The sequence below is a fragment of the Monodelphis domestica genome, chromosome 3 (genome assembly GCF_027887165.1).
Source record: "Monodelphis domestica isolate mMonDom1 chromosome 3, mMonDom1.pri, whole genome shotgun sequence".
In the NCBI taxonomy this organism is placed as follows: Eukaryota; Metazoa; Chordata; class Mammalia; order Didelphimorphia; family Didelphidae; genus Monodelphis; species Monodelphis domestica.
Window position 1 is genome coordinate 446343044 of NC_077229.1, and position 22180 is coordinate 446365223.

A 22180-nucleotide genomic window follows, 5' to 3' on the forward strand; every position below is an offset into this window, starting at 1 on the left:
ATATATTTTTGTTGATGTTCATGCTTGATTGATGATAATCTTTTGCAGGTGATGAGCAAACATAACCAGAGGGACTAACAAGTTTGGCAGAGGCTGGTTCGCAGCATTTGGGGCTTATTGGAAGCAGAGGTTTAAGTTTCGTTCTTTGCTTTTTTCCTTAAACCCTTAATGTATGTCTTTGTATCAATGAGAAGGCAGAAGTGTGGAAAGGGCTAGGCAAATGGGGTTGAGTGACTAGATCAGGATCACACAGCTAGCAAGTGTCTGAGACCAGATGTAAACCCAGGTCCTCTCAACTACAAGCCTGGTGCTTTATCCACTGGGCTACCTAGCTACACCCCCTCACCCCACTCCCCCATAAATCTGTTTCAAGCTTTCCGGTTTTTCAAAGGATTTCTCTTCCAATTTGTGCTTCCCTGTAATATCTTCACCATGAACTCTATGGAAGCTCATAGAATCTCAAGGATGGTAGAGACTATGAGAAGGGGAATGGGTCAGATTCACAGTTATAATCTTCGACCTAGAAGGGACTTTAGAGAGAGAAGTATCAAGTCCAGCCTCTTATCTTGTATATATCTGGTAGATCTGATCCTGGCAGGGAGTAGAACATCCCTTAGGAAGTTCTCTGTCCCTATTGGAACATACTTAGTTTATTAATTATTTAATGGCTACTCCATGAATTATTATCCTACTATAAGGTGAAATGGGTGGTGGTGGTAAGTGCGCGTAGTCCAGAGCTTGGAGGGGCAATTATCTAGCTCCTTTGAAATGGGCATTCTGATTGGGGTAACTGTATAACAGAAGCTTTAAGCCCCAAGAGCTCTCCAAGGTCACCTAGATCAGACCATACCTGAGCAGAAATCCTTTCTCTAGCACCCCAGGCTTCCTTTGATCTCAAGTGACTGAGCAGTCATTACCTTCTCAAAGCAGCCTAGTCCTTTTTGGGACAGCTCTAACTGTAGAAAAATAGTATGTTCTAACAAGAGAATAGGCAGCTTTTTGCAGCCCCTGCCTGATGGTCCTCTTCTTCCCTCGAGGGTCAAGAAAAATAAATCCTATTTCTCTTCCATACCACGCACATCCAAAAGAGACCTTCACTTTTCCAGGCTAAATTCCTCAGAGCCCTGGTTTCGAGCCCTGAGCCCTTTTATCATCCTAATTAACCTATTCTGTACATAGTTTGGATTGGACCATTGTGTTTGAAGAAGGTAGGAAATACCAGTTGAATACAGAACCACATAGGGTCAACTATAATGAGATCATGGCCACAAATTCTGGGCACCAAGCTTCTATTAATGCAGCCTAAGATTATATGATCATTTTTTGTTCCTATGTTGTATTATCAACATGTAGAGAAATTATTACGAATGAGTTTTTCTGTATGAATTCATTCCATTTCAACTAGTATTCATAAAAAGTGCTAGACTAGGATGTGCACACAAAGATGAAACAAACAAAAGCAACAGTCTCTGCCTCCCAGGAGCTTACACTCTATGATAAAAGCGAGAGAAGGGAAAGGAGATGGCATTCCTAGGATGGCCGGAAGTCCTGTTGGACTGGAATATAGATGTCTTGAGAAGGATTGTTGAGATTAGGACAGGAAAGGCAACTTCTACTAAGAACATGAATGGAGGGCCTTAAAGGCTGGACAAAGGGATTTGAACTTTAGATAAGGGGGGTAGCCATTGAAGGTCTTTGATCATGCATTAGAGAAAGGAAAATGTTATCCCATTTTTCAAAAGGGAAAAGAAGGGGGCAGCTGGGTGGCTCAATGGATTGAGAGCCAGGCCTAGAGATGGGAGGTCCCAAATTAAAATCTAACCTCAGACATTCCCCAGTTGTGTGACCCTGGGCAATCATTTAACCCCCACTTAACCAATACACAGTATTGATTCTAAGACAAAAAGTAAGGGCTTTAAAAAAAGGGGAAAAGAAAGAAATTTGCAATGACCACCACATAAAAGGTTTTTCCTCAGTTTTCTTGGGAGAAAAATAATATAATTGACTTTTCTCTGGGTTGACATGGTTCCATGAATTAATACAATTTGAATCCAGTTGTCAAACTAGTTCCAAATTCACCTACCTCTAAGATCAATAAGCTCATAACCATCATAGCTTTGAGGATGACCTGAGATACTTTTTCAATGTTGCTAAAACCCAAATATATGATATAATTTCTCTATTTAAGTCTCAGTATTATACCATCTCCCATTTACACTATAGCCCTATTAGGTTAGTAGTAAAAGAATTATTAGTATATTATAGTCTGAACAAAAATCCTACTCAGATACATTGTCACAGCATGAAGGTCCTAGATCTTATAGAAATGCCAGAGGAGTACAAGCCTTATAGATAAAAGCAGACTAGATAAACTTTGCACATGGATCCCATTTTTGAAAGACCCAGCTATCCTAAAACAGAGAGAATCTTCAATTACAAGCAGGCTTGCTACTGGATGATGAATTATTTGGCATTGAAACCCACAAAACAAAACGCAAAGTGCCCCCCAAGTTCTGTGTACCCCAGTTACATTTTTATAGTAATGATGGCAGAGAAGTGGGAAAAGGAGGAGGAAAGCCCTCACCAAGTTGCTTGAACTTTTTCTGGAGGATTCCTAGAAGGACATAGGGAAGAATTTCACAGAAAATTGCAAGGGGAGATGTGGTTAAGTTGTTTTTGGCACCATCAGAAAAACATCCATCTCAGTGAGATCATGGACATATTAAGGCACTCAAAAAGTATTTTACAGATGAGAAGAAGGAGATTCAGAGAGTTAAAGGAATTTATCCATGGTCACATAGCAGGTATCAAATTTGGGATTAGAAATCAGGTCTGCTAATTCCAGTTTCAATGCTCTCTGTGCTATATCATAACACTGAGAAAAACAATAACGATAGTTGATTTTATTTAGCACTTTAATGATCATGCTTTAGAGTAATTATTTGCTTATATTAATTATAGTAGTACCTAACATTTACATAGCACTTTAAGATTTGCAAAGTGCTATAAATATATTATTTCATTTGATTCTGACAACAACTCTTCAAATGCTACTATTATATCCATTTGCAGTTGAAGAAACTAAGGCTGACACAAGTTAAATGACTTGCCCAGGTTCATATAACTAGCAAATACCTGAGGTGCGATTTGAACTCAGGTTTTCCTGATTCCAAATCCAGGACTATAGCCACCATGCCACCTAACTCCTTCAGTTACACCACTGAGCCTTATGATAACCCAGTAAAGCAGGTATCATAGTTATTACTATCCCCCTTTTACAAATTAGAAGACTGAGGCCCAAAGAGGTTGTGATTTGCCAACAGTCACAAAGTAATTGTCAAGGACAAGATTCAAACTCAGGTATTCCTGAATCCAAATCTAGGTCTCTTCAACATTGTTCCCTTCTAATCTTATTGTGAAAGGAAATTACACTGTTCTGGTGGGATTTATTCATGATAAATCCATGCTGGCTGTTATTGAACATTTCTTCCTCCTTTTCTAAGGATTCATAAACATCTGTGTCTCACTGAAAGTTAGTCATTCCTTTCTACCAGCTTGTAGAGGGTTTGGGATTTTCAGAGAAATGATGAAAAATTGGGCATCATTTGATTGACGTGCTAAGATTCTCCAAACAAGTGGGCTTGACCTTGGACAAGACACAAAGTCCACTTCCAGGTCCATATTCAAAACCTTGCCATTTGCTATGACCTGCAAGAGTTTGTCTTCCATTAGCTGAGTGTTTGAAAACCCACGATCTCCTCTGCATTATGATGAGATATCAGAAAGTAAATGGGCTAGATTTTAATGGGATATTTAATATACAATCTAGAATTTAACAATGAATTAAAGTCAAGCTTATCAGTCTGTAGTTGGAAGAATCCAACTTTGCTTTAAAAAAAATAACAACTGGCATATGTTGGTGATGGAATACTATTGTGCTCAAAGGAATAATGAACTGGAGGAATTCCATGGGGACTGGAACAACCTCCAGGAAGTGATGCAGAGTGAGAGGAGCAGAACCAGGAGAACATTGTACACAGAGACTGATACACTGTGATACAATTGAAGGTGATGGACTTCTCCATTAGTGGCAATGCATTGTCACTGAACAGCCTGCAGGGACCAAGGAGAAAAAACACTATCCACAAGCAGAGGACAAACTGTGGGAGTAAAAACACCGAGGAAGGACAACAGCTTGACTACAGGGGTTGAGGGGATATGACTGAGAAGAGACTCTGAATGAAGACCCTACTATGGAAACCAATAGCATGGAAATGGGCTCGGGTTGAGGAAGTATGTGATACCCAGAGGAATCGCCATCGCCAATGGGAGGGGTGGAGGAAGGGGGGGAGGGAAAAAAAAAGTGATCTTTGTTTCTAATGAATAATGTTTGAAAATGACCAAATAAAATAATGTAAAAAAAATAACAACTGACCCCACACTTCCAGGCTGTTCACACTTGCATTGTTCTCCATATTTTTTTTTTAAGAACATTGATGGGCAACTGGGTAGCACAGTAAATAAAACACTGAGCCTGGAGTTAGGAGGACCTGTATTCAAATTTGGCCTCAGATGCTTTCTAGCTGTGTAACCCTGAGCAAGTCACTTAACCTGGCCTATCCCTTGCCACTCTTCTGTCTTAGAATTGATTCTAAGCAAGGTCAGAATTAAAAAAAAAAAAAGACCACTAATAGTAGCTCAGTAATCACATGTGAAAATCTTTTCACTAACCAGGGACACAGCTTATCTAGATCCTACAACCTGAACACATGATGAGGAAGTGAGATGCTCTCTTACCATCTACTATTTATTTTGTGTTTCAAATGGACATTGTTATTTTTTTTCTGTTGCCCCACTAAAGATTTCACCTGGCAGGGAAAAGAGAACCAAGCTAAGAGATGAATAGTTTTGTTTTCCATTACCACTATAACATCATTTATTTATCCTCATATTCTCTCCCTTTTTTAATGCTCATTTTGCCTCAATATAGGTTTTCTGATCCTATGCATCTTTTTTCTTTGATTTTATTCAGTCCTTTTCAACTCTTCATATTCTCATTTGGGTTTTTTTGGGCAAAGATACTGGAGTGGTTTGCTATTTCCTTATCCAGCTCATCTTACAGATGAGAAATTGAGGCTAACAGTGAAGTGATTTGCTCAGGATCACACAGCTAGCAAGTGTCTGAGTCTTGATTTGAGCTCAGGAAGAGGAGTTTTCCCGGTGCCAGATTAGGCATTCTATCCACTGTACCATCTCTCTGTCCCAATCCTTTCTCTAAATTCTCTGAAATATGTTTTTCAAAAGTCTACAGCAGATGTCAGACTATGCTTGGCATTCCCCTCCTTCAAACTTCCTTCCAAAGTTTCCACTATTTCTACTTGCCAGTCAGTTCCTCATTCATGATGAGACTCACTTCTAGAACAGTAGTTGCCTTTGTTGCCTTCTTGATATTATGAAGAATTAAATTATCAGCAAGACTGACAATTGGCTATTATTAGCCACAGTGCATAATTCAGACAATGATTGAACAAATCATTATAAAGAAAAAAAAGGAAAGGGCTTGTTATGACACTTTTCAATCTGGAGAATATCCAAAGCAACCTTATATTAATATAAAAAAAATGAAAATAAAATGATCTTTTCAAAGTGGCTAGAACAAGAGGAATTGTTTATAACATATCAAAGGGGAAATATCACTCATTTCCTCACACTATGGACTTCTAGATGAAGATACTTTGATATAATATACATTCAAATAAATGATGCTATGTAAGGGAGAGAGAGTACCAAATAGTTTTGAATGCTTTTAAATTTTTATTTTTTACTTTTTATTTTAGGTCCTATTCTTATCAATAAGCAGAAAGTTGACAACTAGAGCACTGAGCAGAAACTGATAATAAGAGCAAATGATAACTATCCATGTACTCTTAAAAATAATTGTGTGTTCTAGAGAAAGAACTATGGAGTAGAAATGTAGAAGAAAAACATATGATTGAACACATGGTTCGATGGGGATATGATTGGGGATGTAGACTCTAAACAATCACCCTAGTGCAAATATCAATAACATGGAAATAGGTCTTGATCAATGATATGTGTAGAACCCAGTGGAGTTGCTCATTGGCTTCAGGAGGGAAAAGGGAGGAGGGGAGGAAAAGAACATGAACCATGTAACCATAGAAACATATTCTAATTTAATTAAATAAAATTTAAATATATATGTATATATATATATATATATATTTGTGTGCATGGAAGGATATTTTCTGTTTTTAAAATCTTCAGTGTTCAAAGACCATTTTAAAGAAGTAATAAATAAGGGAAGTTTAACATAGTTCTTTCAAAAGATCAGTGATCAATGTCTTTGAGCCAAACTTTTTTTATCTAAAGTTACTTGAATGATAAAATTACAGAATCATAAATTTAGTTCTGTAGGAACTTTAGAAAACAGCTAATAAAAACTCCTCATATTAGCAGTCTTTAAAAGTCTTAGCCATACTTGCAGTGTTTTCTCCTTCTATACTCTAAAGGCACACGGAGCTCTCAATTCTCTAGTTGGAAATTTCATACTTTCTGATCAAAATGGGAATTGAAACAAAGGATTGAAAATTCTTAACAATACTCTCTCTCCTTTCCAAAGCATCATTCTTTTGTATATGTAACATCAGAGTATTTTCACCTATAAATTTAAAATATGGGGAAATAGATTCACATCACTTAATGTGTTTGCCTCAATTTTGTCAAATATAAAATGGAGATAATATAATAATAGCACCTACCTCTCAGGGTTGTGAGGATCATGATATAATATTTGTACCCAGTAGGTGCTTAGTCAGTCCCTTCCTTCCTTTCTTCCTTTCCTCCTTCCTTCTCTCCCTTCCTTCCTTCCATTTTTCCTTCCTTCTTTCCATCAATGGCCACCATAAGGGATCTATTGGTGTCCTTCCTTTGGACCCTTAAGGTTGTGAGGATGTGAGCACAACACATATGCTCTCTGTTCTTCTTTCATGATGATCCCACTTCCTTTTCAAGGCATATTTTTCTGATGAGATCTTGTACACCTTTCTTATTTGCAAATTATTGGTAATATGCTATAAACTATTTAAATCCATTGCTTTTTGGATGGACTATAATTTTGATTCTTTAAAGATTACAGTATCCCATGATTCATAAACAAAGTGTTTCACTGGGAAAATGTTATAGTCAAAAGGTTGGCTTTCTGTTTCAGGAGATAGTTCAATCTCATGGAAAGCCTTTTTTTTTTAATGTTATAAAATTTATTTAATGACCAGGCTTGGTTCCAGTGATGTGATGAGAAAAGGCTCTTCTTCTTCTTCTTCTTTTTTTTTTTTTGAGAATTTTGTTTAATTAGTCAATTTAGAATATTTTTCCTTGGTTACAAGAATCATGTTCTTTCTTCCCTTCCTCCCTCTCCCTCCCATAGCCAAAGCTCAATTCCACTGGGTTTTACATGTGTCCTTGATCAAAACCTATTTCCATATTATTGATGTTTGCAGTAGAGTGATCATTTAGAGTCTCTATCCCCAATCATATCCTCATCGACCTCATGGAAAGCCTTTAAAGTTAGTTTGTTCACTAATGTTAGTTTGTTCACAAGGAACACTTTGTTCAGTTAAGTGTTTTTTGTGTTTAGTCAACAAATAGTATATGAAGCAGGAACACGTGTGCCCTCTTCAGCTTTCAGCTGAATTTTCAGCAAATAATGTGGCCCTTGTGACATAAACGATTTTATTTTTGCATTTCTTTGTATCCCTAGCATTCAACTGACACACAGTAGGTGCTTGTTATTCAGTTGTATCCTACTTGTCATGCCCCCATTTGGGGTTTTCTTGGCAAAGATACTGGAATTATTTGCCATTTCCTTTTCCAGCTCATTTTACAGATGAGGAAACTGAGGCCATCAGGGTTAAGTGTTTTGCTCAGGATCACACAGTAAATGTCTGAGGCCAGAATTGACCTCAGATTTTCCTGACTCCAGGCACACTTCACCACCTTGCTACTCCAGGTGCTTAATAAATTTTTATTAACCGACTGATGCATCATTTGCAAAAAAAAAACAAACTTCATGTTCCTTTCTCATGTTTTCATGAAGAATACCCTTGATATGAATAGTTCATAGACCATTTTCATAAAGATATTTTGTGACAAAGAACCTTGGTGCAATAGAGAGAGCTCTGGATTTGGAATCAGAAGACCTGGGTTTGAATCCTGACCCTGGGCTTCAGATTCCTCATTTTATTAAAGATAGATATTAAATATTCATGTTAAATATCAAATATTAAATGTTTGAGTTTTCATCTAATGCTAGATCTCTCATCTGATAATACTAAGTTGACATTACAGTTAGATCTTTTTTTAGATGGGAGAAGAGAAATAATGGTACCATCTATGTTTCTCTCCCATTCTTTAGGTATCTTTTCTTTGAAATCCCCTGGAAATTAGTCCATTCTACTTTCAGAATTGTGTTGCTTCTTGCCTGGAGGAAAGGAAGGAAATAAACATTTATTAAGTGTCTACTATGTGCCAGGAACTGTACTAAGTGCTTTATAAATATCATCTCATTTGATCCTTGTAACAACTCTGGGACATAGATGATATTATGATCCCCATTTTACAGTCCAGAAAACTGAAGCAAATAGAGGTGAAATAACTTGCTCAGGGTCACATGATTAGTGAGTGTCTAAGTCTGGGCTTCAACTCAGGACTTCCTGACTCTAGACCCAAAACTCTATCTACTATGCCACTATCTGCTTCTAGGTGGCTTGGGTATATTCTCCATGTTGTTCATATAAAACCCCACCCAAAAAGAATCTCGGAGCTAGAGATCTCAATCAAGATCTCATCTCAGCCTGACCAACATTTCCTTCCACAGTATCCTGAACAAGCAGTCATATCACTTTTGCTTAAGGACCTCCAGTAATTAAGAACTTACTTGTCATTCAACTTGGAATCATTTTAATTACATGACATTTTTTTCTTACAGAAAACCCAAATTATCCCCTCTTCAACTTCTACCAGTTATTTTCATTGATTTTCTCTAGTGTCAAGATGAAGAAACCGAATTCTTCATTCAAGTAGTCAATCAACAAATGTTTATTGAATGCTTGTTATATGCCAGGAGCTATGTTAGACACTAGAGATAGAAAGATAGGGGGAAAATAGTTTGTACCCTCAAAGAGTTTGCCTCCTATTAGAGAATATAGCATATAAGTGGGTAAGTAAATATAAAATAATTTGAAAAGGGAGAAGGCATCCACATAAATCACCAATATTTCTATATATTTTCAAGAAAGCTTTAGCAACAAGAGTTAGAAAGAGAAACTTCATTTAAAAACACTCTAGACAATATAAAATATTTGGAAATCTATTTGCCAAGACAAACATAGGAATTATGTGAACCCAATTACAAAACACTTTTCACACCAATAAAGTTAGATCTAAACAATTGGAAAAACAATAATTATTTGTGGGTAGCCAAGCTAATATAATAAAAATTGCAATCCTACCTAAATTAATTTGCTTATTGCCATATCAATCAAACTACAAAAAAATTACTTTATAGAAATAGAAAAAAATTACAAAATTCATCTGGAAGAATAAAAGGTCAAGAATATCAAGGGAACTAATAAAAAAAGAAATGTGAAGGAAGGAAGCCAAGTAGCACCAGATCTTGAACTGTACCATAAAGCAGTGATCATCAAAACAATCTGGTACTGGTTAAGAAATAGAAGGGTGGATCAATGGAATAGATTAGGAGTAAATGACCTCAGCAATCTAGTGTTTGATAAACCCAAAGAACCCTGTTTTGGGGATGAGAAATCACTATTTGACAAAAACTTCTGGGAAAATTGGCAAACAATATGACAAAAATTAGGTTTAGATCAATATCTTACACCCTTTACTAAAATAAGTTCAAAATGGGTATATTATTTAAACATAAATAGTGGAATTATAAGTAAATTAGGGGAACATAGAATATTTACCTGTCAGATCTATGGAGAAGGGAAGAATTTATGACCAAACAAGAGACAGAGAATATTACAAGATGTAAAATGAATAATTTTGATGACATTAAATTTAAAAGGTTTTGTACAAACAAAACCAATGCAACCAATATTAAAAAGGAAACAACAAACTGGGAAAAAATTTTGTAATAAATTTCTCTGATAAAGGTCTTATTTCTCAAATAGGTAGAGAACAAAGCCAAATTTATTAGAATCAAAGTCATTCCCTAATTGATAAATAGCCAAAAGATATGAATAGGCGCTTTTCAGATGAAGAAATCAAAACCATCAATAATCATGAAAAAATGTTCTAAATCCTTCCTCATTAGAGAAATGCAAATTAAAACAACTCTGAGATATCACTTTACATCTAGCAGATTGGCCAATATGACAGTAAAGGGAAATGTTGGAGAGAATGTGGTAAAATCCAGTAATTCTACTACTACATCTGTATCTCAAAAAGATTTTTAAAAATGGGAAAGGACATGTTTGTACAAAAATATTTATAGCTGCTCTTTTTGTGGTGGCAAAAAATTGGAGATGAAAAGATGTCCAGTAATTGGGGAATGATTGAACAAAATGTGGTATGTGATGGTGATGGAATAATGTTTTGCTATAAGGAATGATAAACGGGATGATTTCAGAAAGAGCTGGAAAGACCAATGTGAACACTGGAGAACCAAGAGAACATTATACATAGTAACTACAAAATTGTGAAACAGTCAAATGTGATGGACTTAGCTACTAATGCAATATCCAGGACAATTCTGAAAGACTTATGAGAAAGAACGCTATCTATCTCCAGAGAAAAGAACTGTTGGAGTAGGAATGCAGATAAAAACATATGATTTATTACCTGTTTATTATTCATAAAAATTAATAATATAGAAACATGTTTTGCATGATAATACATATATATAACCCAGATTGGATTCCTTCTCAGCCTTGGGAGGGGGGGGGGAAGAGATTAAGGAAAGGAGACAAAATGGATCATATGACTTCAGAAAACTTATGTGGAAATTTGTTATTAAAATAAAAATAAATAAATAAATAGAATTTTTAAAAGAAGAAGAAAAGGGATACAGCATTGACAATTTGTGCTGATAGAAGATGTTATCTGAGCTGATTCTTGAAAGATGCCAATTATTCTAAGAGGCAGAGATAACCATTGTCAAAAAAAAAAGTCAAAGGAGAAAAGTTTATCCAGGAATAGGGAGTTTTAACATCAAAAGCTGCAGAAAGGTCAAAGCCAAAGAAGACAAAAAAAAAAAAGGCTTATGAATAGACATTAAGAAGCCATTGGCAAGCTTGGAGGGAATAATTTCAGTTTTAATTTATAATGGGAAAGTATATCTAAGACTGGAATCTTCTCCTAGAACCCTTACTTAACAGTATGTAGAAGAGGCAGACAGTTTAGGAAAACTTGAGCCATGGGTATGGTGTGGGTGGGAGAGCCCTGGAATTGAAGTCAGAAGCCTGGGTTCTATCCCCAACTCTGCCAGTTTTACTTATGTAGGATGTCAGCTTGAGTTGGGTAAGGCCTTTCTTGCCTTCAGTTTTTCCTCATCCGTAATATGAAAGAATAATCTCTAAGGGCTCTTTTAACTCAAAAATCATCTAAACCCCATTTGCCACTAGATGTCACTCTAACTAAGTTTTTTTGTTTCTTTTCCCTTTTCTTCTCTTCTTTTCTTTTCTTTTCTTTTCTTTTCTTTTCTTTTCTTTTCTTTTCTTTTCTTTTCTTTTCTTTTCTTTTCTTTTCTTTTCTTTTCTTTTCTTTTCTTTTCTTCTTACCTTCCATCTTGGAATCAATACTGTGCATTGGTTCCAAGGCAGAAGAGTGGCAAGGGCTAGGCAATGGGGGTTAAGTGACTTGCCCAGGGTCTCATAGATGGGAAGTGTCTGGGGTCAGATTTGAACCTAGGCCTGGCTCTCCATCCACTGAGCTACCCAACTGCCCCCTGTTTGTTTTTTTTAAATAAGTCCCAAAGCCTCAGGAAGAGACCATCTAAATGCCTACTGACTAAAGGTTCATAAACAAACCAAAGAAAATGGCAATAAAGGAAGCTCAGCTGAGCTCATACACTGAAACAGAGAAATCAAAATTTCATGGACATTTAATTTTTCAAACAGACTTGTTTCTGATCTACTATTCTTTGTATGCTTTTGTTGTTGTTCAGTTATTTCAGTCGTGCCTGATTCTTTGTGACCCTATTTGGGGTTTTCCTGGTAGAGATACTGGAATGGTTTGCCATTTTCTTCTCTGGCTCATTTTTATAGATGAGGAAACTGAGGCACACAGGTTTAAGTGACTTACCCAGGGTCACACAAATAGTCAATGTGTGAGATGGGATTTGATCCCACATTTTCCTGACTCCAGTACCAGCACTCTCTCTATTCACTGTGCCATCTAGCTGCTCTGAATTTACTGCACTTCCCTTCTTATTTGTAGAGTGTTTATAGTGGCTAGAATGAAATCATTCAGTTATTTATTTACTTATTCATTTGGTTAGGTATTAATTTTGGCGAGGCAGCATAGCCTAACAGATAGTATTAGACTTTATCTCAGGAAGTTCTGGATTCATGTTCTTCTGGCTCTTACCAGCTGTTCCTCCATGGTCCTCATATAAAATGAGACTAATGCCAGTGGGTACTTACCTCACAAGGCTGTATGAGGTTCAAGTGGGCTAATGTACAAAAAAGCACTTTCAAAACACTACTTCGACATCAACTATTATGTTAACACTAAATAGGAAACATGTCCAAAATTACATTAGGAAAAAAATGCTCCTTCCCCCAACAGGTAACAGGGAGAAAGGAATCAGGATGCACAAATGCTTTAAACTTAAATGCCTGTTTCAAAAGAGGTCTGATATTTAGAAATCAAATCACTACATTTATGTGTATGTATGTACACATGTGTGTATATGTATGTGCATGCATAGACACACATGTGGGCTATAGACCACCATCACAATGTTGGTCCAGGGGGGCTGAATGCTCTCCAGCTGGATCAAATACTCACCTGTGTTTGTATATACACATGTATCTGGCCTTTTTCCTGAGTCACTCGGAGGAGGAACATGAAAACATTGAAAAATTTTTACTTGTGCCTGTATTATAAATTCTTTTCTAGGCTTTTAATGGCAGGGGCTACTGGAAGAAAAGAAAAAAGGAGCTTTTTAAGTGAAAAATTTTAGGAAGAGATAGGTAGGACAGTGGATAGATTGCCAGGCTTGGAGGTGAGAGGACCTGGCTTCAAATGTGACCCCTAACCATTTTAACAACAACAAAAAAAAAAAACTGAGGTCCACAGAGAATTGAGAAGAAATGACTTGCACAAGAACCCATTAGTAACAAATCCTCGATTTGATCACTAACTCCAAATCCCCTGCTCTTTCCATTAAGTCATGGCCTCTGAAACTTTAAGGGAATAAAAAAAAGCAGATCCTTTTATTTTTTTTAACCAAAGGGATGGAGAGTCCTGTGTTAAGGCGTTGGAATAAATCCTTTCCATGGAATACTATATAACAATATAATTAGTCCTACTTTCTTTATGTGGATAATTTTATTTTCTTGTATCTATAAATGAATAATGGCATCCAGGTAGTTGTGCTTTGTACACTTTTCCTTTCTTTGGAATTTCAGCTACATTTTCAAGGAAGAACACAACATGGAAATTATATGCATCCTGCAAAATAGTCCAGTGCTGCTCTGTTACTAGCCAGGTATAAAACTACACTTGGTGTCCTCTTCCTGGGGCCAGGATAATGGTCCACCTTAATTTAGCTGTTCTTCTTCTACATTCTGTGCACAAGGAAATATCAAAATCTTACTTCAGGAAAAGGCTTGTTCGGGGAAGAGTTTAGTGGCTCCTTCCCTATGCCGAATTTGAAAAGCAAATTCAGTTTAAAAAAAGGAGAAAAAAATGCTTTTTTTATGTGCTCAGGATATTAGGCAAGAATGAAGAGGGGAAAAGGAACTAGAAAGTATCTATTTGGTTTAGATGATTCTGCTAACAGAACCACAAAGCATGTAGCTGTAACAGAGAACAAGATTTTCTCATAACTAACCCTAGGAGTAAATAAATAACCAAACCTTCCAAACCTAACCTGGCCCTAGTTCAGTTCATCATCCCTTGGTATAGAATCAATTTCAAGTCCTGAATCAGAGGCGAAGGTACATACACAATCAGCTTGCTTGTTGTCATTTCTCAATGTCCTTTGTAGTAAATTAAGAGCTTGAAATTAAGATATATAATGGCAAAAAAAGAATTTCAAAGGGCTGTAGTTCTTGGTTCAAATTGAAGTTGCACTTCAATTTCTTCTGGCTGATGAGCATTGGTTTTCTGGATGATTATATTATCATAATGAGGGAATGTTTTGAAATGACTTGAACATAAATTTCTTGAGGGCAGGGAATTGTCCCATTTTTTCTTTGAATCTCTAGCACCTAGTGGAGTGTTTTTAAAATAAATTTTAAAAATAAATGTTTGTTGAACCAAGTTCAAATGAATTAAATCTAAGACAGATTAAGTAATTTGTCTATTTCCTTCATTACTTGGTCATGTTGATATCCTTGGGTTAGCAGATCATCAAGGAGAAAATTATAGAAGCATAAAATATTGATTGTATTTTGAAAAACTGTGAAATACAGCTTCACAGTGAGAAATATATATAAGAACTAAGAATAAATAAGATAGGAAACAGTTAGGTGGTTCAGTGAAAGAGTAACAGCCCTGAACTAGGGAAAACTTGGGCTCAAATCTGGCCTCAGACACTTCCAAGCTGTGTGACTTTGGGAAAGTCTTTTACCCCCCATTGCCTAGCCCTTACTACTCTTAAACTCTTGCCTTCTGCCTTGGATTCAAAATTTTTTTAATTAAAAAAAAATTTAATATGATATTTAAAAACATTCATTCATTTAAGATACAGATGGACATATGGATTTACATAAAATAGGCAAAGCTTTCAGAACAGGATATGAATCATATATTATTAAAAATCTATTTTCATGATAAATGGAAAAATGATAATTCATTCAAATATTCTGCAGAGCATTTGATATCTGTTCTTCCTAGGTATTATTATTTTTCTGATAAAAACACATGTGAACTGGAATGCCCTCCAGGAATTGATGCAGTGTGACAGGAGCAGAACCAGGAGAACATTGTACACAGAGACTGATACATTGTGGTACAATCGAATGTAATGGACTTCTCCATTAGTGCCAATGCAGTGAACCAGAAAAACTCAGAGGGATTTATGAGAAAGAACACTATCCACATTCAGAGGAAAAACTATGAGAGTAGAAACACAGAAGAAAAACAACTGCTTAATCACATGGGTCGATTGGGGATGTAGACTCTAAATGAACATCGTAGTGCAAACATCAACAACATGGAAATAGGTTCTGATCAAGCACACAAGTAATACCCAGTGGAATTGTGCATCAGTTACAGGAAGGGAAGGGGAAAGGGAAGGGAGGGAAAGAACATGATTCTTGTAACCAAGGAATAATGTTCTAAATTGTCTAATTAAATAAATTTTTTAAATGATCATAGAATGTTAATTATGCAATCTGTTAGAAGTTAATGTGTGGCACATCCAATTACCTGCAAGAAATCATATATGTTGAAAAATTACTATGTGCCAGAAAAGTATGTAACCATTGAGATATATGATAAACATGATCCCTGTGTCTGGCGGAACAGCTTTGTGATGCCTGAGCACCAGGTCTGAACACTCAGCTGTCTCCCATTCATCTTTCGCCTGAGTTGCCGCCACACCTAGCCAGAAGCAACCCTCAGCTTCGAGAGATTGTAGGTCGGCTCTCAAAACCAAATCACTATCAAAAAACTTCTTAGGGTGCCATTTACTATAATCATGACACAATCAACTTCTTAGGCAGTTCCTGCTCTTTGGTTTGAGAAATTCTTACTAAATGTTTATCTATTCTTTTCCCCCGATAGATCTGCTCAGTCTAATCCAGTATTTCCCAACCTGTGCCTGTGTCAAATTTGTATGATTCTGCAATTTCTACTGGTTTGCAACTAACTTTTCATTAAAACCCAGCTATCACCAACTAGGTGCACAGTCAATAAAGCACTGGGCCTTGAGTCAAGAAGACTCATGAGTTCCTAAGTTCAAATATGGCCTCATACACTAGCTATGTGATCCTGTTCAAGTCACTTCACCCTATTTGCCTCAGTTTCCTCATTTGAAAAATGAACAGGAAAAAGAAATGGCAAATCATCGCATCTCTATCTTTGCCTAATATGGAGCCATAAAGAGTTAGAGACAACCAAAAAGAACATAATTCAAAAGTATTACTTCTTAAAATGTATAAGAAGTTATATTGCTTTCTCAGGCTTCTCCCCCCATCCCAGGTTCTCTTCTTCCTCTGGTTTCCCAAGTCTCACATAATGAGGAAGGAGGAGAAGGTCGGTCAGTGGTAGAGAATTTCCTAGTTATAGTTCAGGTTGGGAAATAATTTGGTTAATTTTCATATTGAGGTCCACAGGGAGGAAGTGGACATTTTCTCTGTTCAGTGCCTTGTTACTGAATTCTTTCTGAACACTGTCCTTAGCATTATTGGGATTGTCATTAGTATTTAGCTGGCAACAGTGCTGGGTGTAGCTAGTAGTCCAATGGATAAAGTGCCAGGCTTGAAGTTAGGAAAAATCAGATTCCTGAGTTCAAATCTGGTCTCAGACACTTGATAGCTGTGTGACCCTGAGCAAAGCACTTAACCCTGGTGGCCTCAGTTTCCTCATCTATAAAATGACCTGAAGAAGGAGATGACAAACCACACCCATATCACTGCCAAGAAAATCCTTAGAATGGAGTCACAAAGAGTCAGAATGACAGAAATAACTAAACAACAAAAAGCAACAATGCTGCAAATAGCAGTTTCTAAAGGCAGCATAATGCAAAGAAAAGAACTATGATTTTGAAATCAAAAGACCTGGTTCTGAATCCTGACTTGATCACTGATTAATGATAACACCTTTCCTCATAAAGTTGTTTGAAAAATCAAAGGAGATAACAAAAACAGCATTTAGCAAACCTTGCAGAACGATAAAAACTAGCTGTTTTTATTAGTAGGGTAAGTAGGTGGTTGTAAGATCAAAAATCAATATCCAAAATACTCCTAGTAATATATGTATAAGATTTATTAATAATAACTTGAAGCAAAAAGGAAAATAAAAGGCTGGAGAAAAAGAGAGAGCTCGCCTAGCCTCACACGTGGAAAAAGAGAGAGAAGGCTGGCCAAAAAATCTCCAATTATATACAATGTGCAAGCATGCAAGGTGGGAATGAAAGAAGAAAGGGATGCTGGGAAATGTAGTTCAAAGGTACAAGATTTTCTAGTTAAACATGGTAGAGTAGATAGAACTCCAGGCTTGAAGTCAGGGACACTCATTCTCCTGAGTTCAAATCTGTCCTCAGAGACTTCCTAGATATGTGACCCTGGTCAAGTCACTTAACCCTGATTATGTCAGTTTCCTCATCTGTAAAATGAGTTGGAAAAGGAAATAGCAAACAACTGCAACATCAATCAGACATCTGAAAATGACTGAATAACAACAACAAAATTATTATTATTACTACTCATTTGAACTTGGTCAAGTTACTTATTCTCTCTTGTTTGGTTTCAGATTCCTCATTCTTCAATGAAGAAGAGTTGGAATACATAGTCTTTGAGATTATTTCCAGTTACAACTCAATGATTTAGCTAAGTCACCCTGAATGTTGTTTTTTTAAAGAACCCTTACCTTCTGTCTTAATATCAATACTGCATATTGGTTCTAAGGCAGAAAAGCAATAAAGGTTAGATAAGTGACTTGCCCAGGGTCACATAGTTAGGAAGTGTCTGAGGTCAGATTTGAACCCAGGATTTCTTGCTTCTGGGCCTGGCTCCCCATCTACTGAGCCATCTAGCTGGCCCCCTGATTATTAATGTCTTCAAGAAGATATGTAACAAAAAATATGTAATAAAAAAAGTAAAACCCAGTGAAATTGTGTGTCTGCTATGGGTAGGGGTAATGAGAGGGGAGGGAAGAATATGATTATTATAACCAAGGAATAATATTCTAAATTGACTAAATAAAATTTTAAAGAAAAAATAAGTAGAATGATACTCTCTAAAGAAAATCTACTATAAAAATTCATTCATGTTCCTATGCTTTCACTAATTAAATTTAAAATACTTCCATTAGCAAAATTTAAAAAGAGAAGACTAGATCTGAGATTTTATTGGTATAGAGAACTTTCTGAGCTGAGAGAAATTTTCCTCTGCTAATGCAAACTGGTGCTTTCCTTTGCAACTTATAACCTGAAAGGTCAATCTTGGGCACTGAGGTTAAGTGACTTGCTGCTGTGGAGGCAGTTGATGGTTATATAGCCAAAATGTGTCTGAGGTTGGACTTGAACCCAGGTCTTCCTGGCTTTGAGGTTACTCTTTAGTGAAGGTGAAGAAGGAGAAGGAGAAGGAGGAGGAGGAGAAGATGGAGATGGAGATGGAGATGGAGAAGGAGGAGGAGGAGAAGGAGGAGGAGAAGAAAGAAGGAAGAAGGAAGAAGAAGAAGAAGAAGAAGAGGAAGAAGAGGAAGAAGAGGAAGAAGAGGAAGAAGAGGAAGAAGAGGAAGAAGAGGAAGAAGAAGAAGAGAAAGAAGAAGAAGAAGAAGAAGAAGAAGAAGAAGAAGAAGAAGAAGAAGAAGAAGAAGAAGAAGAAGAAGAAGAAGAAGAAGAAGAAGAAGAAGAAGAAGAAGAAGAAGAAGAAGAAGAAGAAGAAGAAGAAGAAGAAGAAGAAGAAGAAGAAGAAGAAGAAGAAGAAGAAGAAGAAGAAGAAGAAGAAGAAGAAGAAGAAGAAGAAGAAGAAGAAGAAGAAGAGAAATCTACATGGTGGGCGCTGCTCTCTTCTCTTCAAACCATTATGGATATGTTTATTAGTTTATATTGCCCAAGTAGAGTGTAATTCCTTGAGTATAAATTTTCTTTGCATCCTTAAGCACAGGATCTTGCACAAAATAGTTGCTTAATAAATACCGGGAAGATTGGATTGGACTGGATGAGTTCAATAATTGCTTCATCAATATCTCTGCACTGTGGACATCAGCTTCATCTCTTCTCACTGAACCTTGGACCTCTAGGTCCTGGGCTCTGATAGATGAGCTTCTATCTTGTCCTGCCTGGAGCCAGTCTTTGATGCTATTTATTTCTCAGTCATTTCCCTACCCTGCATGCATACTTATTATGTGCCTGACATGTATAATAGCCCTCCTTCCTCTAACTCCCCTTTCTGTACTGCCTTCCATAGTTAGAATGTAAGCTCCTCGAGGGGAGGAGCTGTTTTGTTTGCTTGTATTTGTCCCATTTAAGTTCTTGAATCCCCAGGACTAAGTATGGTGTCTGGCTCACAGTAAGCACTTAGAGTAAATGCTCACTAGCTCTAGCTTTCTATCTCTCTAATTACTTATCACCAGTAGTGAAGGCTCTGCACTCACTCCCTCAACCCCTACTTGACCTGGCAAATTAGATGCTCAAAGAGTGGCTTCCAACTTCTCCTTTCAGAGTCCTAAGGGAAATTCTGAGGGGCTTTGTTCCCCCTAAGCAGTATTTGGTCAGGAACTCCCACTGATGTTCAGGGCCTCCCAAAAGTTCACCAGAGGGAATCTACACATTGTGCTGAAGGTCTTCCTCTTTTTTTGTTTCAATTTTTTTTCTGACAGCCTTTTTTCCTGTTCATCTGTGTTCCTCATTGGTTTTATGCTAGGGCCTGCTAATCTTTCTACTGCCCTCTGTGTCATGCTCATCATCTGTCCTTTGAAGGCAATGGGGTTTGGGGACTCACTGCCACATAAAAACAATGTATTGAAAAGAAGGACACTTGTTATTATAGGACATTTTAGGGGTCTTTTTTTTAAGTACAGGTAAACTGAGGGAAAATTATATATTAAAAGACTTTGTTTTCTAGTACCCTATAACCCAAAGCTATGAATAGGGTACAAGATGGATGCCTACTTAGGGTACAACATTAGGAGGAAGGGTGAAATAAAAGAAACTTCATAACATGACTTTCCCTAAATGCCTAAATTTATTCCCTTAATGCCATAAATTCTTTATGTCAGGTTGATACTTATTTTGTGATAAATCCCCTTGAGCTGTGCTGTAAGAAACTATGAACAGGTTAATTTTAGAAAAACATGGAGGCTTGCATGAAATAATGAAGAGCAAAATGAGCAGAACCAAGAGACCATTGCATACAGCAACAGCAATGCTTCTGGAAGAATAATTGTGAATATCCACCTCCAGAGAAAAGAACTGATAAATAAAAGTATGCATGGTGTGATTTTACATGTATATCTATCCTTTTTAAAATGGTAGCCTTCTCTAGTTCAGTGTGGTATGGCACAGAATACAGCCTGGAACTTAAAACATAATTTAAAAAATAATTTAAATTAAATTTTAAAACCAAATGTCAAACTGAAAAGAGAACTCGATTTACAGTCAAAGGACTTCAGTTTGAATTCTGACTATGCTACATACTCATTTAACTTTTCTGAACCTCAATTTCCTCTTCTCTAAAATGAAGGCAATATCTTATCAGTGTTGGTAAGCTGATGTCATGCATGCCAGAGGGGGCTGCTCCCCTCACCTTCTCCACACATGCCAAAGACATTTCTCCTATTTTCTACCCCTCTGCCCAACAGCCCAATGGGAGCACTTCCTCCCCACACACAGACACACTGTCTGAGGTAAGGGGGTATCTCACATGCACTGTGAGGGTTGCAGTTTGGGTACTCGGTCTCTAAAAGGTTTGCAATCACTGGCTTAGATGATCTCCAAGGTCTCTTCTAGGTCTGATTTGTGTGATCCTAGGAACCAATTTCTAAACATTGTTGAGGATACACAAATACCTTTTATTTTATTTATTTATTTATTTATTTTTATTGAAACTCTTACCTTCCACTTTAGAATCAATACCATGTTCTAAGGCAGAAGAGTGGTAAGGGCTAGGCAATGGGGGTTAGGTGACTTGGCCCAGGTCACATCGCTGGGAAATGTATGAAGCCAAAATTGAACCCAGGACCTCTCATCTGTAGGGCTGGCTTTCAATCCACCAAGCCACCCAGCTGCCCTCACAAATACCTTTTTCTGACATTGTCATAACTTTTTTTCTGGAGTCACTGGACCTGGAATTGTCAGGCACTTTAAAAATTCTCATCATCCTATTTTCTCCCAAAGAGGAGTTTGACTCTCATCTCCAATCAAAATCTACTATTAGGGGAAAAAATTGGATAAAGTGATTCACACCGATAAAAGATCTGAGTGAATATCACCTTCTTCAGAGGTATTTACATTTTAGCAGAGAACAAGGTCTTTTAGAAGTAGAGTATCTGATTTGACAAGCAAGGTGCACAGAGACCTTTTAAAAAATCTTCCCCATACTCAACTAGAAGGAATCTTTAATTGATAAACAAGTTCCTCTTACAAAATTCAAACACCACCCAGTCAGGTTTGCTTCTGAGGTTCAGAGAGGGACCCCTAACTTTTTAGCTAGTTAGTAACAGAGTAGGGATTCAAAACTTGAGTCTTCAAATTCTGTTTCTTTTTATTAGATTCCCTGACTTCAAGGGCAAGGAGTAAAGGAGGAGAGATCTCCACCTACACTTATCTCATTTCTTAGTCTTGATATTGCTCTTCAGGTATCCTTTTCCTTTTTGAAGGCCCAAGGTTTGGTTTGCTAATATCCATTTCCATTTCTTCTTGGGCTTTCCCCATTTTCCTTTTTCACTAATTGCCTAGTAACTACAAAAAAATGTATACCCTTTCATCTAGTAATGCCACTACTTAATCTGCATCCCAAAGAGGGGGAAAAAAGGGGGAAATAACCTGCTTGCACAAAAATATTTATAGCTGCTCTTTTTGTAGTGGCAAAGAATTGGACACTGAGAGGATGTCCATCTATTGGGGAATGGCTGAACAAATTATGGCATATGATGATGATGGAATACTAATTGTCTAGCAACTTGAAAGTTTCTTGATTCAATATACACACATTCTCTGTTTATATTTGTGGGAGATTGCATCTCTTAGCTTGAAAGGATGTCTTGTACCAACTACCATTGTTACATCTGCCTTTGCTAAAAA

General features: G+C 36.9%; 1 protein-coding gene across 3 annotated transcripts in view; it reads right to left on the bottom strand.

Moving 5' to 3' along the window:
• Positions 1-22180, bottom strand: part of FYB1 (FYN binding protein 1) — a 222865-nt gene that overhangs the window by 146751 nt on the left and 53934 nt on the right. The window lies entirely within an intron of this gene.